The sequence below is a fragment of the Canis aureus genome, chromosome 24, assembly GCF_053574225.1.
Source record: "Canis aureus isolate CA01 chromosome 24, VMU_Caureus_v.1.0, whole genome shotgun sequence".
In the NCBI taxonomy this organism is placed as follows: Eukaryota; Metazoa; Chordata; class Mammalia; order Carnivora; family Canidae; genus Canis; species Canis aureus.
The window spans coordinates 38,425,167-38,437,750 of NC_135634.1; the positions used below are offsets into that span (position 1 = coordinate 38,425,167).

General features: G+C 51.1%; 1 pseudogene; it reads right to left on the bottom strand.

Moving 5' to 3' along the window:
- Positions 1-11,973: 11,973 nt before the first annotated feature.
- LOC144296635 (U2 spliceosomal RNA) lies at positions 11,974-12,141 on the bottom strand (annotated as a pseudogene).
- Positions 12,142-12,584: the final 443 nt, after the last annotated feature.

The following is a 12,584-nucleotide window of genomic DNA, read 5'->3' on the forward strand; positions in this document are numbered from 1 at the left end:
GAGAGGCAGAAACACAGGCAGAGGGAGAAGCAGGCTCCATGCAGGGAGCCCGAGGCAGGACTCCATCCCGGGACTCAAGGATCACACCCTGAGCCAAAGGCAGACATTTAACCACTGAGCAATCCAGGTGTCCCTTGAACCAAAGGTCTTAATAGACTGAACAACTCAGTTGCCACCCCCGCTCATTTTTTAATCAGATTGGGTTTTATTTTTTATCTTATTTTTTATTTATTTTATTTATTTATTTTAAAGATTTTATTTATTTATTCATGAGAGACACAGAGAGAGGCAGAGACAGAAGCAAACTCCCTGTGGGGAGCCTGATGTGGGACTTGAACACAGGATCCCGGGATCACACCCTGAGCCAAAGGCAGACGTTCAACCACTGAGCTACCCAGGTGCCCCCAGATTGGGTTTTAGCTGTAAGTTGTATAAGTTCCTTACATATTTTGGATGTTAGCCCTTATTACAAAGATGGTTTGCTTTGTTTCTATTTCTCTGTTGCCTTTTCCTTCTGTTGTTTCTTTGCTGCTCGTCATTGCTTTCAGATCTTCACACGTCTGCTTCTCCACAGGACCCTCCCTCCCTGCCAGCCAGGCCGGCATGTGTCCCGGGCTCGTCCCCACAGCTCTGTCTCTCGGGTGTCCTGACCCTCATCACCCAACAGATACTAGGCCACAAGGAATTTTAGTGAGAAACCATGTGTTCATCACTTTTATCTCCCCCTCAGCCTTATAGTCTTTGCACTTATATATATATATATATATATATATATATATATATATATATAAAATATTTTATTTATTTATTCATGAGAGAGAGAGGGAGAGAGAAAGAGAGGGAGGCAGAGACATAGGCAGAGGGAGAAGCAGGCTCCATTCAGGGAGCCAGACGTAGGACCCGATCCCAGGACTCTGGGCCAAAGGCAGGCACCAATCCGCTGAGCCACCCTGGGATCCCCTACCCCAATACATATTTTAAATAAATCGCAGTTTGCATCCATTTCTTTTTTCTTTAAGATTAATTAATTAATTAATTTATGATAGACATAGAGAAAGAGAGAGAGAGAGAGAGAGAGAGAGGCAGAGACACAGGCAGAGGGAGAAGCAGGCTCCATGCTGGGAGCCTGATGTGAGATTTGATCTCGGGACTCCAGGATTGTGCCCTGGGCCAAAGGCAGGCGCTAAACCGCTGAGCCACCCAGGGATCCCCCATTTCTGAACAATGTAAGAAAGCAAACCTCGGTTTTTAGCCCGTTTTATTTTTTTAAGCCCACAAATTCTTATTTTTGATCACTCTCCTTATTCACCACACTTACCTTTAAAAAGACTTAACCTTCCTCAAAATAAAATTTACCCTGGAATGACTAAGGTTTGCTACCAGAAAGAAGATCTTAGTAACACACAAGGGGCTGGGGAGGCAGTTAGGAATTTAAGAACAAGTCACACGATAGGCGGTTCCTTGGAACTAGTACCTGGGTCTATTTTCAAAGTTATCACTTGGATATAGATATTCCTATATTTTTTAAAAGATCAGACTTTACTGTAATGTCCCATCTTACCTACTTATTCCTTAATTTTGAAAGCAGCCTGTTAAGGGAAGATCTCAAAAAAATCTAATTGCCAGGAGTTACAAATGACACAGAGCAGTCGTCCACAGGTGGGAGACAGGAAGGCCTTGGCCCCTTGGGGAGCATGCCTTGCTCTACAGGATCACATGTGAGTGCCTTCTCCTTGATAATTAACTTTCAAAGGGCAGCCTGGGTGGCTCAGCGGTTTAGCGCCACCTTCGGCCCAGGGTGTGATCCTGGAGACCCGGGATCGAGTCCTGCATTGGGCTCCCTACATGGAGCCTGCTTCTCCCTCTGCCTGTGTCTCTGCCTTTCTCTTTCTCTGTGTGACTATCATAAGTTTAAAAAAAAAAATCTTTTTTTTTAAAATTTTTTTAACTTTTATTTGTTTATGATAGTCACAGAGAGAGAGAGAGAGGCAGAGACACAGGCAGAGGGAGAAGCAGGCTCCATGCACCGGGAACCCGACGTGGGACTTGATCCCGGGTCTCCAGGATCCCGCCCTGGGCCAAAGGCAGGCGCCAAACCGCTGCGCCACCCAGGGATCCCCCCCCAAAAAAAATCTTAAAAAAAGATAATCAACTTTCAGGAAACAGGGCTTCAAAGTTATTTATTTATTTATTTATTTATTTCAAAGTTAAACTAACATGAGTCCTCATCACTGTTTGGCACAAACCAGGCAGCCAGAGATTTTCGCATTGAAAGTTTGATGCTGGTGAGGAGGACAGGGGAAGGAAGTGGAGGAGGGGGGAGGAAGACAGGGAGGAGGGGGAGGAGGGGGAAAGGGAGAGGAGGAGAGAAGGGTGGTGGTGGTGGTGGAGGAAAGACAAGAGGCAGGAGGGAGCTGGTCTCCCCAGTCAAGTCAGCCTCTTGCACATCCGCACTCGAGACCCCATTCCTGCTGCTCGCTGGTCCAGCCTTCTGAACCCAAATGTGCGCATCGTTAGCGTGCTCTGTACTAATCTTTGCAGCGTGGGTTTTACCCTGGTGATTATTCTCATCAGCCCAGAGAGTTCCATTTATTATCTCCTGTTCTTCACAGTTGTCCGCTTTTGCTCCACCTCCTTTGTGATGAGAAACCATGAGCAGATCTCGGGGCTCCCAAGTGCTTACTTTGCCCCTGGCCTATGCGAAGTTCCAGCCCCGGCCTCTGCGCTGACCGGCTGGGCCACTCTTCTGAGCCTCATGCCCATGCGTGTCCAGCGCGTGTCTCCACCAGGGGAGCTGTCACTGCTGTGTAGATCTGATGCGAGATATGTTATTGTTGATACTGCGGGGAGTGTGCTTGGTAAGTTTTTTTTTTTTTTTTAAGATTTTATTTATTTATTCATGAGAGACACACAGAGAGAGAGGCAGAGACGTAGGCTGAGGGAGAAGCAGACTCCATCCAGGGAGCCCGATGTGGGACTTGATCCTGGGACCCCAGGATCACTCCCTGGGCCATAGGCAGGTGCTAAACCACTGAGCCACCCACATGTCCCTGTGGGAGTGTACTTGGAAGACGGTGTGGGGAAACGCACGTTTGGGGAAAATTTTATTTTAAGTGTTATTGGTAGATAAGAAATATGTGAGCCCAAATCAAGCAAATGTGACATGGTCAGTTGAAAATAATTCCTCTTGTTCAGCCAGAATGAGGCCCAAGGAAGGAAATTGTCTTTAAGCTGTAACGTTTCTGCAAGCACCAGAGAGTGTGGGTTTGGAGGGTGGACAGCATCGCATTGAGGGTCTGAGGCGTGCTCTAGGGTGGGCTCAGTGAGCTGGAGAACGTGCACACACATGCCCTCCCGTTCTCCTGGTGGTGTGGTGGTGGCCAGCACAGATGCCCAGCGTTTGGGATCCACACCACCCTACTTGTCCTCCTGATGACCTTGCTGTGGGAAGGGGATCGGGGCCCCTGGAGAAGGGTTGAGGTGCCAGGATGGGGTGCCAGAGGACCGCTTCCTCTACCGGCCCTCGTCTCTCACCACTGGTACGGAAGGTTAGTCCACCCAGATGGGTGGGGGTATACCGTTGGCTTTGTGTCCTTTACACAGAAGCCTCGGAGGCTCACAGGGGTGTGAGTGGAGCAGACTGGAGCAGGAATGGCTTGTAGAATGTGACCTGCCCCACTGTGTGTTGGGACAGAGCTTTAGTTGCAGGTTGAGTGGAAGGAAGTCTGTCCTCAAGGTCAAAGCAGGCCGTAGCTGTGCTCCACATCTCCTGTCTGGACTCAGTCTCGTTCTCCCTTGATATGACTCTGTGGGCAGCTTAGTGGCCTCTACCTCCCCTCATCCCACCAGGGCATGCACACATGCAAACACATGTACACGTAACACACACATACCCCCACAAACAACACCCATGTCTACATATGCCCAGGTGCACATGTGCATACAGACAGACACACAGGGAACACACGTGTGCACAGATCCCCACACATGCTCAAAGCTACACACAAACACATGCACAAGCCACACACACACACATAAGTACACACATTAACACATACATACAAGTGCACACACACAGGTGTCAGAGTTGGCCTCGGGTCCAATACATTCTTACCCATCAAATCCTCCATTCTTCTGAGGGACTTGCACAGCTAATGGGGTGGCATGCTCTGCCCTCCACACCTCAGTGATCGTCAGTGACCCCCACCCACAGCCACGTTGCTGACTTGCTGCCACCTGGCACTGCCAGTTCTGGTCCTGACAGCACGGCCACCGAGGCGGATGCACAAGACCCAGGCGTGGAGCAGCATTGGCCGAGGGTGCTGGCTCCAAGAAGACAGGGAGCCCGCATGTGCTGGAAGCTTCACCATCTCACGGCACCAGCCACGATCCGGATCGTGGAGAGCCAGGGGACCAAGCTGTACACCCCAGGTGACTCAGAAACCCTCCGTCTTTCTATGCAATCTGCCCACTTACTGTTGCATGTCGGCGTTACACAACACTTTTGGTTCATGAAATTAATGTGATTTTCAATAAGATGCCGTATCCCACATTAAATATTTTCGAGAATGGTAGGAAGAGAAACATGCACCAAATCACTGAATAACGTGAAAGACAGTAAGATTTCAAGGGCTGAGTTGTAATGAATGAATGAATGGAAACGTTTATCACGTGCCCACAGTTTATTTTCCAGATTGTGTGCCCATTTTTCTCGGCTACCTCATTTTACAGTTCCTGGGGTTTCTTGTTATGTTATTGATTCTCAGTATATATAATCTTGTCCACACATCTTCATTTCCAAACTAGGTTAAAATCCCCATTAGGACATAGATAGAGGTCTCTGTCTCTCTTCATTCCGAACTCCAATAAAAAAATATACAAAAAAATCTTTTTTTAAAAAAAGATTTTATTTATTTATTCATGAGAGACACACAGAGAGAGAGGAAGAGGCACAGGCAGAGGCAGAAGCAGGCTCCAGCAAGGAGCCTGATGCAGGACTCGATCCCAGGACTCCAGGATCACACCCTGACCCAAAGGCAGATGCTCAACCGCTGAGCCACCCAGGCATTCCTAAAAAATTTATTTATTTGAGAAAGAGCATGATAGAGTAAGCAGGACTGGGGAGAGGGAGAAGGAGAAGCAGGTTCCCTGCTCAGCAGGGACTCCATCCCAGGACCCCGGGATCCTGACCTGAGCTGAAGGCAGATGCTTCACCCACTGAGCACCCAGGTGCCCCCCTGAGAAAATCTTTCGGTACATGATCTTGTTGGATACTTTACTTTGTCTCATTCAAGGAATTTCTCAGTGGATAAACTATTCTAAGTGTTGAGAAGTGCTTTGTTCAGTGACGACACAGATGGAGATGAGATGTGTGTAGTCATCTCCATCTGTGTAGTCTCTGAACAAAGCACTTCTCAGCATCTTCGACAGTGAAATGAAAATACTAGACACCAGATCTCATAGGATTTCAGTCTCTAGGAGTCAAGGACGGGACTGCCTCCTTGCACAGACGTGTGGCCGCCTATCTTGCCTCCTTAAGGGTGGATTTCCAAGGCTGGGATGAGAACGTGGGATAGATTTAGCACCACCTACCATCCAAGACGTGCGGACTCAGAATAGCTCACAGTCTGACTCACTCGTTGTTCACGAGGTGACAAGAGCAGCAGGGTGCCCCTGTTGCCTGTGACTCTGAGCCTTCCTGTATCCTCCATGATTCTGGAGTATTCTAGAACCAAAAGGAAAAGCAGAAGGACACACATGAGAGAAGACGCTATTTCACAGATGGTCATTTATAGCCAGCATCTCCTCGTGTCTTCTTTTTAAAAACTGAGGTAGAAGATCCTACTGGTGCAGCACAGGGCATTTGACAGCCAGAGGGACGCCGCTGGCAGGTACAGGGAGAGCTCAAGGAGCTGGCCCCAAAGTCCACTGACTCCTCTTATAGATCTCTGTCTCTCATGAATAAAGAAATAAAGTCTTAAAAAAATAAAACAGACTATTTTTTTTTAAGATTTTATTTATCTATTCATGAGACACACACACACACACACACACACACACACACACACACAGAGGCAGAGACACAGGCAGAGGGAGAAGCAGGATCCGTGCAGGGAACCTGATGTGGGACCCGATCCCAGGTCTCTAGGATCACGCCCTGGGCTGAAGGCAGGTGCTAAACCACTGAGCCACCTGGGCTGCCCTAAACTTTATTTTTTTAAAGTAGTTTTAGGTTCACAGCAAAATTGAGGGGAGGATGCAGAGCTTTCTTGTGTACCCCCTGCCCACCCTCTTCACGCCCATGGTCAACCTCCCACCAGATGGAATGTTTGTGCCAACCCAGGAACCCACACGCACACGCCATCCTCACCCAGAGCCACACTTCACCACAGGGTCACTCTTGGGTTGTACGGAGGTAAAGTGATGTGAATGGAGACAGAGATGGGAAATCACATTTTGCTCTAATGCGTGGAATCTCGCCACACATACTCGGAGCGTAGGAAGAGGAAGGGTGGTTTGTGTGTTTCTTTAAGCAACTCTCCGACATACAAACTTTCCTGGGGATGAGTGAATTTTCTGGCTCGAAGAACACGGTTCACGTTTGTTCTGCTTTATCCGTGGAGAGCAGCTGACGGTCAGCAGAGGGGCTGCTGCTTCCACGGTGGCTGCGCTGCTCTGAGGAGGTGGCGTCGGCGTCAGGGGGCGGCTGCTGCCCCGTAGGCCACTCGGAACCCGCAGCGGAGCCTGTCCCTAACTGAGCTGCTTCGGGCTAGAGACCTGTGCTTGCACCTGTCTGGGAAGACCCCGACTGCGTGCTGAGCGGCAGCTTCCCGGGGGAAGGGTTGCCGTTGCCTCTCGAGGACTCGCTTTGCTCCTGCACCGGGTGAAAAATGGGGGGCCCCTGGGGGCCCATCAGAGAGACAAACCCAGAGTGCTTCCAGGGAAACGGGATCATGTTGCAGGGCTATCCTGTGGCCTCCTGCTCCATCTCTGAGGCACCCCCGACTCCTCTGCATCTGTGGGGCTCATGAAGATGCTCCTTCCTCCCAATGCACATGGTGGCTGTGAGGACACCTGGGCCCCGCTGGAGGCCACTGCTGCCCAAACCACACTCTGCACGTGAGGCCGTGCTGCTGCCACCACGGCCGTGACATGCAGGTCCCTGGCCCCACACTCACAACGTTTCTCGAAGCGTGCATCCCATGATAGGTCCCCGTCCACCTGTCCATCTCGTCTGGGAGCGCCGATGGCCCATCAGCTTCTGGCCAGGAGCAGCATTTATGTGTTTATTTCTATCCTGTCACCTAGACAGGTGCTCAGTAAATGACTACTGGTCCCCAGGGGGCTTCAGAATATGATCTGACCCCATCCTAGTGGCCAGGCCTCCCGAGCGGCCCACTTGCTGTCTTGAATACGAGCTCCGTGACGTGGGACCTGGATATTCTGTCCATCACTGCATCCCCGTGGCCTAGACCGGCACCATCCAATGTGGAAGCCATCTGCCACGCGCAGCCACCGAAAGTGGAATTCAAATTTATTAAAGTTGGGGTGCCTGGATGGTTCGGTTGTTTGAGCGTCTGCCTTTGGCTCAGGTCATGGTCTTGGGGTCCTGGGATCGAGTCCCACATCGGGCACTTTGCACAGCAGGGAGCCTGCTTCTCCCTCTCCCTCTGCCTGCCACTCTGCCTACTTGTGCTTGCTCTCTTTGTTAAATAAATTAAAAATAAAACAACAACAACAAAAAACAAACCAAAATCACTGAAGTGGAATAAGAGTAAAGAATCAGTTCCTTGGTCATCTAGGTTGCATTTCACACATGGCCACCAGCCTGGACAGCACAGTCACAAAATATTCCCGCCACCTAGATGGTTTCCGTGGACACCGCTGGTCTTCAACAGATGCTGGGGACCCGGCGCCTGGATGGTGACCGGCCCCATGCCCCTCTAAGAAGAGATGCTGTAGCCCTTTCCAGCTTTCTTTATGTCAGGATGGATGGTCCAGGTACAGTGGAATCCACACCACTAACGTGTGTCGGCACAACCCTTCAGGGGGAAGGCACGGGGTGCGCGGCACAAAAGGGAACTGACATCACTCCCCAGGCCCGAGCTGCTAGCCCAGTAAATCTAGTCTCCACATCTCTGCAAAATATGTAGATTATAAGTTGATTCTATTTCGATTTAATCATTTAAAAATTTCTAAACTTACAGGATTTCCCACTTGCTTAAATATCGGTTTCACACCTTGGTGCAGACCCATGTTTCCTGGTGTCCACTCAGTGAGGAAGCCCCTACCTCACTCACGAGGACTGAGAGGGCGTTGGGCCCAACTCTCTGCCTAAATGGTGCAAACAGCTGGAAACCCTCCTTCTGGGAGCCATGCACACAGTGGCTGGGCAGAAATGGAGGACGTGGGTGAAGCATGCTCACGGGTATCTAATTCCTACCTTAACCATGGATTAGACCAAAGCATAGAGCTCTACATTTGTGACATATTGATGAATTTTCCCTTGAAAAAAGATAAAGTATCTCCCCGTGGTCATTTTAGCAGCCAGACATCCAAGGTGGAAGGGCCTCTCTTCGGGCCCTCAGAATGAAGGAAGCACTCGGACTCCCTTCCCAGGTCTGGGGAGGACGTCCTCAAGTCCATCCCAGGTGTTCCTAGGAACTCCTCAAGGGTCGCTCAGATGCCACCTGCCTTGGGGAGCCTGTCCCCGATGCTCTCACACTGCACTGGCAGCCCTTGCCCTCTCTCTGTGTCGACCGATCTTGCTCTTTCCCCCGTCATGCTGTGTGGCTCACACCGATGCCGGGTCCTGGTTGTGAAGTTTGCAGGCTGACTGCACAGCCACAGCTGTGTGATGCTTGCATCTCCCCCCGGGGGGGACGCACTTCCCTTGGCCGGGCCAGGGTCGGTGGTCAGAGTCGTCGGAGATTCCTCCACAGGGGCCTCTGTCTGGTTGGGACATTGGCTGGTTTCTCCTCAAGTGACACTCTCCCTGCAAGCCTATGAGCACAAGGTCCATGGTGCCCGTTCTTCTGGGGTCCTGCTCTAAGGAATGAGCAGAAGCTGTTGGCGGGAAGCCGTGCACAGCAGAGAACAGTGGCTGACATCCACAGAGACCTAGGACAAGAAGAGGGAGGAGAGGGTGGATGGAGGGGCGGGGTGGAGGGAGGAGGGACAGGTATGGGCAGAAGGCAAACCATTTTTTTCTAAAGATTTTATTAATTTATTCACGAGAGACACAGAGAGAGAGGCAGAGACACAGGGAGAGGGAGAAGCAGGCTCCTGCAAGGAGCCCGATGTGGAGCTTGATCCTGGGACCCTAGGATCATACCCTGAGCCAAAGGCAGATGCTAAACCACTGAGCCACCCAGGTGTCCCACTTTGTTTGGATTTTGACCCATAACATCTCCCAAAAGAAATTCGAATGGTAGAACGGATACATTGCCTACAAGTTATATGTAAATACCCGGCTTTATAACTTAGCAGGAGCAGAAAGCCCTCAGCTGTGCCGTGGATTCTACCTGGGTGCACGTCCACGCAGAGCCATGAGCAGTGCTGTCTCTGCACCTCCATATCAGGTGAGTGGTGGGCACACGCTCGTGTGAGGTAGGAGTGCGCGGGCTCAGGAATCACCGACCGGGTCCCCCAATTCTGTGTTCCCTTACGTGGGCCTGGATACCTGGTCTAGGGCTCTGATGACCCCCGAGAGCGCCATGCACACCCTCCTGGGCATGCACTTCCACGGGCTGGTGGGGCCACCATCACACCTAGCTTCATGGCTCACAGTCTGCAGGGCGTCAAGGCTGAGAAGGGGCCAGCTCCCGGGAGCAGACGGGGTGTGGAGCGTGCCAGGGGATGGGATCGCAGACTTCCAGCTCTGGGATTAGTGGGCAGTCCTTGGCTGTGTACTCGAATGGAGCACTGAGCGTGGACGTGCCAGGACCCAGGTAACCGTGTGTCACTGCACTTGCCGGGTGCGACTCGTGTGACATATTCTAAACCCTCACAGTGGGTGCCTGAAATATACTCTATATTTGCCGATCAGACCTCAAGAAAGCTGGGGAAAGCCTTACAACACAGTCAGCTTTACTTTTATTTTTTTTAAGATTTTATTTATTTATTCATGAGAGACACAGAGAGAGAGGCAGAGACACAGACAGAGGGAGAAGCAGGCTCCATGCAGGGAGCCCAACGTGGGACTCTATCCTGGGTCTCCAGGATCAGGGTCATGCCCCGGCCACAGGTGGCGCTAGACCGCTGAGCCACCCGGGCACCCCAACACAGTCAGTTTTATCATCACTCCCTTACTCAGCTCTGGGATGGGGATGGATTTAGGGTTGGCAGCTGAGGAGGGAGATGGACGGGGAGGTCCTGGGGTCAGCCAAGCACAGGGAAAACACCTGTGTCCAGCCGCCTGTTCACCTCCCTCCACCTGCAGAACCTGTTCTCTGTACCCCGTGTCTCAGTTTTGTGTGAATGTTCATGGAGATCCCTTCGTATTTACGAGGAACACATCCCAGAAGAATATTGTTAAAGGTGAGTCCACTGATCACATGGACAGCTGTCCCCAGACCCAGCACAGCTGATGGCTCTGTGACCCTTCTAGGCCCTCGCACGACTGGGAGCCTGCCTCCCCACCCCCTCCCCGCATTCACGCCTCCCAGCTGACAGTGATCAGTGGGGTCTCTCCTGAATTGCTGCTTCCACACACACTCAAGTCCTCAGGAGCGCCACGGATCAAGTGACATATCACAGTTGCTGTGCGGAAAAAGTCTTTAACCAAATGGCTTCACAGTGCACTTGGTTTGGATATGTCACTGGGGCCTCAACGACCCTTCTGGGGTTGCGGTTTATCACCGGACTGCCTGACACATGCGCTCCCCTTTCGCTGTCCAAGAGCTGCCTTTGATAGCTATTTGGGAAGGGAAGGGAAAGCTCTCAGGACGGTCCTTCGTGCAGTGGAGGTAAGTGTGCCCTCGACCCTCTGCATCGGCCACCCACACCTGGTACTCCAGAGGCTCCCTGACCCTCCTGGGACATGGGTGGAGATGGTCCACATGCGTGAGGACGGACGTGGATAACCGAGGCCAGCCTTCCTGACCTTGGCATGCCCTGGGGGCTCCTTGGAACACCCGCCATCTACTGAGCCACAGATTCAGTGGCATACGGTCCGCCAACCAGATTCCAGCCCAGGACATCCAGAGAAAGTTCTGTGGGACTTTGCAAAATCCTGAGCTGCGTACATCGCTCCATAGCCACTCATCCAGGGGCCTCCCTGGCGTGTGGACTGGAAGGTCCTGGAGGGAGAACACGTGTCAGGTGGGGATCTTCCCGTCTAATGCTCACATCCTGCAGCTGGGGAAACGAAGGCCCAGGAGGCCGAGCCCCCAGCTCCATCCATCCCGGCGTGCAGTGTGGCTGTGGATTGTGGGTTGAGCTCCAGGGTTTCCTGCTCCTGCGGCAAATGACTTGCCTACAAGAGGGGTTTATCCTCATAGGGAACATGTCTGGGGCAGCTCAGCCATCGTGCCTTGCAGAATAAAATGTGTGTATTACTGTGCGGAGAAGTCTGACCACCGACGTGCCATTGGAAGCCCCTCATCGGCTCCCCGCTGTAGCACCTGCGGACTCTTGCCCGGGCAGCCTGCACCGCGGGGGTTACAGACTCTCCCCCTGTGCCACACTTCCAGGGTGTGACCTTAATATTCTCGTTGGAGGCGTCAGAAACCACATGGGAACTGCCACGGAAATGCAGGACAAGCAGAAGGACAGCAGATCTTCACGACTCATGGGTCTGTACACACAAAAATTTTAAAACAAGGAAAACTTGTCAAACTATATACATTGACTATGTACAGCCTTTTGTGTCATACAGCAGGAGTTTTTACTGAGGTATAATTGACAACAATATATATATTGTCAATATTGTCAACAATATATATTGTTGGTATATATATTGACAACAGTTTCGGGGGTACAGTGTGATCCCATATTTGTGTATAATGTGGCACCACTGGTCTCGTTAGCATCACCATACAGAAGACATTCTTTCCAGCCGTGAGAACAAAAAAGATCTTTCTTAGCAACTTTCAAACACAAATACTACCCTTGATCTTAGCCAAAAGGCCAAGAAGTGATCAAACACAAATACTGGGCAGCCCCGGTGGCTCGGCAGTTTAGTGCCATCTTCAGCCCAGGGTGTGATCCTGGAGACCCGGGATCAAGTCCCACGTCAGGCTCCCTGCATGGAGCCTGCTCCTCCCCATGCCTGTGTCTCTGCCTGTCTCTCTCTCCGTGTGTCTCTCACGAATAAATAAACAAAATCTTAAAAAAAACAAAACAAAACACAAATACTGACTCTAGCCACCATTGCGTCCCCAGGGAACTGACAGTTTGCACTTTCACCCCTCACCTGTGTCACACCCCATACCCCCCTGCCACCATTACCTTTGGCAGCCACCAGTCTGTTCTCTACCCATGAGCTCAGGTTTGCTGTATGTTTATTTTTTTTTAAAGATTTATTTATTTATTCATTCAGAGAGAGCGAAGAGAGAGGCAGAGACACAGGCAGAGGGAGAAGC